This window comes from Adiantum capillus-veneris, chromosome 5 (assembly GCF_014529385.1).
Source record: "Adiantum capillus-veneris isolate H3 chromosome 5, ASM1452938v2, whole genome shotgun sequence".
Classification (NCBI taxonomy): Eukaryota; Viridiplantae; Streptophyta; class Polypodiopsida; order Polypodiales; family Pteridaceae; genus Adiantum; species Adiantum capillus-veneris.
The window spans coordinates 101,958,042-101,963,573 of record NC_140935.1 but is presented as its reverse complement, the minus strand read 5'-3'; positions in this window follow the sequence as shown (position 1 = coordinate 101,963,573).

Below are 5,532 nucleotides of genomic sequence, written 5' to 3'. Positions count from 1 at the left end.
CTTACCCATGATGGCTCACATTGGCAATGAGGTAGATGTATGTCAAATTGGTATGAAAGAGAAAATCATAAAGAAGCTAAATGTGGCCCAATGATATGTACATGCTATTGATATGGTGAAAGAAAATCCCATTTTACAAGCACATTTTGATGTTTGCAAGCAAATAATATTGCTCCATTTGAAAAAGGTGCAAGCAAGGGGATTGGATGGAGCTTTCTATCCCGCCAAAGACTTTTAACCAATAGAGGACAGATTTGGTAACCCTATACAATGAGTGAAGCCATTTGTTGAACATCATGTGAGAAATAGGACCTCAACAACAATGGCTCATGACACAGGCTATGCCATTTCCACGACCAATTTTCAATAAAAAACATGCAATGCAATCTACATTAGACTCTCATGCTTTGGAAAAAGGGGATATTGATTGTTGATGGTTGTAGTGTTGAATTTTTATGGACCTTTTGTGTTTGCATAACTAATATTTAATCAAGTGTGATCAATCATCACCAAAATTTCAATTGCATAAAAGGCTTGGATGTATTTTGAGTATAAATGCAATGGAGACTTTATTTCATATTATCCATATGTAAATGGATTTGATATATATTGAGCATAAACATAATGGGCACTTCATTTCCAATTTTCCATATGCCTTATTTGTGTGTAATTTGTGAAGTGTAGTGTGTGTGTGTGTGGGCACTTCATTGCGTGTGTGTGCACGCGCGCATGCATGCAATGGGTACTTCATTTCAAATGTAATGGGCACGTCATTTCAAATTATCCATATGTCTTCTTTGTGTGTAATTTGTGAAGTGCAGTGGGAAAAATGGGGTAAAGTGTAGAAGAAGTAGGTGTGTGTGCGCACAAAAATTAAAGTGGAGAAAAATGGGGAGAGAGAGAGAGAGAGAGAGAGAGAGAGAGAGAGAGAGAGAGAGAGAGAGAGAGAGAGAGTGGGTAGCTTTCAATGTAAGGAGCCAAAGACATCAATTTATACAAGTACAATACAAAGATTCTTTAAAAAAAATAGATAATTCCATTAAGGTTGGTAGTTGAAGCATTTTAGACGGATTTATGTGTAGAATATAGAAAGCTCCACAAATGATGCATGCATCCATTATGAGAAAAAGAACAAGTTAGTACTTCACTCATAGATTGTAGGTGTCTTGTAAGTGGGGCACTTGTTATCAATGTCCACTATATGCTAAACACAAATAAGAGAGAAAAGTACTCGTGGTTTTCCTTAAACCTGAATAGGGAGATCCAAGTAAAATCAGTTGGCATTGTAAGGCCAATGAGGAAGTCCTGCAAGCTGAGAGCCTCAGGATCAAAGACCATCACCTTCATATACAATTGATGGTGCTCCATGCAAGAGAATATAGGCGAGATTTGCAGGCACTTAGAATTATGGCGGTAAGGGAGTGGGACTAGTGGGAGGGGTGGAAGAGGTGGTGGATCTGTAATAGGGTTTTCTTCTCGCACCCACCATGCAGGGTTAAGTCTAGATAGTGGGATAGTAGACTCATGTAGGGCGGTAAATTGATTTTACCCCTCTTGCATAATAGCAGTCCACGTCACATGGTACCCTTATAGATTTGCCAAAAATCCCTAATGATAGGAATTTTACAACTATGGGAAGGTTCCTATATAAATCTCAAGTGGGGAAAAAATTTGGTAGGTGTAACCCTCCATCCGAGCCCGCACTAGGTTAGGAACATTCCATATAGAGATTCTACTAATGGGGGCACTATGCCCCCTTTAAGGACCTAATGTCCACCTTTTGAGGCATGAGTTGACTTTTTTGAATTCTTTACAAACTTGAAGTTTGTCTGAAGATTCTAAGTAATTGTAATGCCTGTAGACAAGGAGTTAGGATGCCCTCTAGATCTTGTTCATAGTGATTTATGCCCAACCTATGCCTATTAAGTCTCTAGGGGGGCACTATACTTCTTAACATTCATAGATACCTCTACTAGGAAGGTGTGGGTTTATCTCTTGAGTAGAAGAGAAAAGTCTTTAGTGTCTTTTTGAAGTTCTTAGCAATGGTAGAAAACCAGTCAAGTAGAAATCTTAAAGATTTGCAAACAATGGAGGCAAGTATATCTCCTTTCAGTTCAAGGACTTATGTAGTAAATGAGGCATTAGAAGACAGTTCACCACACCTACTCAAAATGGTGTGGTAGAAAGGATAAATAGGACTATCTACGAACGGGTCTCTTCTATGTTATTACGACCAATTTACCTCAAGAATTATGGGGGAAGTTTTTATGATGATTGTTTACATGATAAACTGGTCACCTAAAGTATAACAGTTCATAGGAGATGTGGAAGGGCAAACATCCTAATTATGATAGATTACGTGTATTTGGATGTGAGGCATTCTCGTATGTGCCAAAAGAGCTTAGACAAAACCTGGATCCCAAATCACACAAGTGCATCTTCTGTTGGAATTAGGGTTGCAGAGATACACACACAGCTTGGAGAAGACGAAGGAAGCTCAAGGCACACAATAGAGAGTGTGTTACTTAGTGTGCAATGGAAAGATAGATAGCCCTGGAGTGGATGGGAGTATATACAATGCACGGAGGAAAAAACCTCCTAAAGAGGGAAAAAATGCCCTGGCGGTCCTAGTGTGTTCACACACATCACTACCACATGTATATGGTAACAAATCCGCCCTGGAGTGATGCGGTGAACGAGAGCTGGCACATGAGTAAAGGGAAGTGCCATGCCCTGAGGACATGATCAGTCCACAAAGGGGAGTAAGCCCAAAGCTTTGCGGAAAGCTTCAAGCTTCTCACGAGACAATGCCTTTGTGAAAAGATCTGCAAGGTTGTCCTGTGTTGGCACATAAGCCAAGCTAATATCTCCTGCTGAGAGCCTCTCCCTGACATAGTGGAAATGCAACTCAATGTGCTTTGTGCGAGCATGAAAAACTGGGTTCCTCGCAACTGCCAATGCGCTCTGACTATCAGTGTAGATAGTGTTGGCAGTGTCCTGTCCAACACCCAAATCAGCCATAAGGCGTCTGAGCCATACACACTCAACAGTAGCTGAGAAGACTGCCCTGTACTCAGCCTCACAACTCGAAGTGGCCACAGTAGGTTGCTTCTTGCTCAACCATGATATACATGAACTGCCAAGCATGAAACAAAAACCACTTGTGGACACTCTCGTGTCAAAACAACCAGCCCAATCTGAGTCCGAAAAAGCATGTAAGTCTGGCAGCAATGATCCCCCCTTGGGATAAAACAAGCCAAGTTGTAAAGTGCCACTAAGGTAGCGGAAAATCCTCTTGACAACCTGCCAATGCTTAGACCTTGGGCTATGCATAAATCTGCTGACCTATGAGACTGCAAACTGAATATCCGGCCTCGTGTTGCATACATAAATGAGGCAGCCAACAGCAGTTTGGTAAAGAGTAACATCAGCAGGATCACAAGCATCATGTAGACTCAACTTCAAACCTGTTTCCATGGGAGTGGCAATAGGTTTGCAATCCTCAAGTCCAAACTTACATAGCAATGTCTCTATGTAACTTTTCTGACACAAGGCAATACCACCATCACACTGCTTAAACTGTATACCCAAATAATGATGCAACAACCCCAAATCTTTCATCTTGAAAGTAGCATTCAAATCAGCCTTAAATTCAGCAATATGTCTCTCATTTGGTCCAGTGATCAGTAAATCATCAACATAAAGAACCACAATGAGAAGTACATCACCCTAACGCTTTACATACAATGTGCTTTCTGTTGGACTATTACGAAAGCCTTGTTTGACCAAATGAGTGTCAGCTTTCTCATACCAAGCACGAGGAGATTGCTTCAACCCATACAAAGCCTTGTTACATTTGCACACTTTGTCCTCTTGTCCTTTTATGACAAAACCGCGAGGCTGCGTTACATAAACTTCCTCAAATATGTCACCATTCAAGAAAGCAGTAACAATGTCTGATCGATGTACATCCCAACCAAAATGAGCTGCCAATGCACATAGAAAACACACAGTAGTCATACGACAAGTGGGAGCAAAAGTCTCTTCATAATCTATGCCTTTTTGCTGTACATAACCCTTTGCAACAAGTCGAGCCTTATGGCGATCGATCTCACCATCCGGCTTGCGTTTCAACTTGTAACCCACTTCGTACCAATGGCCTTTTTGCCAGGAGGCAAATCACATAAAGTCCATGTGTCATTCTCTATAAGTGCATCATATTCTGATTGCATGGCAGCCATCCAATTTTCTGAATTCTGTGCTTCATCAAAAGACAGAGGCTCCTCAACATCATGCAAACTAGACACAGCCAAAGCATAACAATCTGATGCATAAGATGCATGGCGAGAGCCTGAACGAGTACGACTAGACAAAGGTGCATCCAATTTACTGTCACGTAAAGTGTGCACCAGCCATTTTGGCATACCTCTAGCCTGCTCATTTTCAACCCTTTCCTCATCAAGAACATCATGTACATCTGCATCAGCAATAGGCTGATCTAAAACATTTTCAGAAACCCCCATAGGCTGTACATTTGCCTCATTGGAACTTACATTCGTATTTCCACCACTGAAAAGAGGCAACAAAGTGTCATAAATGTCCTGTGAGCTTACATTACTGTCTCTGGTACATGACAGCAAGGGCTGAACAGAATCTTCCACAAACACTACATCTCGTGAAACCAGAATACGTTTTGTTTGTAGATGATACAACCTGTAACCTTTGCTTTCAGCACTATAACCAACAAAAATACACTTGACAGCCTTATCATCCAATTTTCTGCGCTGCACTTGTGGCACCAAAGCATATGCCAAATAGCCAAAAACACGCATGTGCTCAATAGAAGGCTTTCTATCATGCCATGCTTCATATGGAGTAATAGACTGCAAAGCTTTCGTAGGACACCTTTTAAGTACATAAGTGGCACACATGATGGCCTCAAGCCAAAAAGAATGCGGTAAAGCTTGACTTTAGACCATACATCGTGCCATTTCCGTCAGTGACCTGTTTTTCCTCTCAGCAACACCATTTTGCTGAGGTGTATAAGGCACTGTACATTGGTGTTTTATCCCACGACTAGCCAAAAATGCATTAAATTCATGAGACACATACTCCCCCCCTCGATCGGAACGGAGGGTGCCCATAGTACATTTTGAGACATTTTCAGCCATAGCAGAAATTTTTTGAAGCACATGAAAACTTCGGACTTCGCTTTAAGCGGAAATACCCATGCATTCCTGGAGTAATCATCAATGAAAGTCACGAAGTACAGGTAATTGCCCAAGGACGGAGTTTGCATGGGCCCACAAACATCACTATGCACAAGCTGCAACCTGCATGTGGCCCGAACTAAACCATCCTTTGGAAATTTAGAACGCTGCATCTTACCCAAAATACAGCCTTCACAAACATGTTTGACAGGTGCTTCAAGAGGTGGCAAAGAAGCAACCATATTAGATTTCTGCGAACGCAGCAAACTGGCAAAATTCAGATGACCAAAACGTGCATGCCAAAGTTTTGCATCTGAAATAG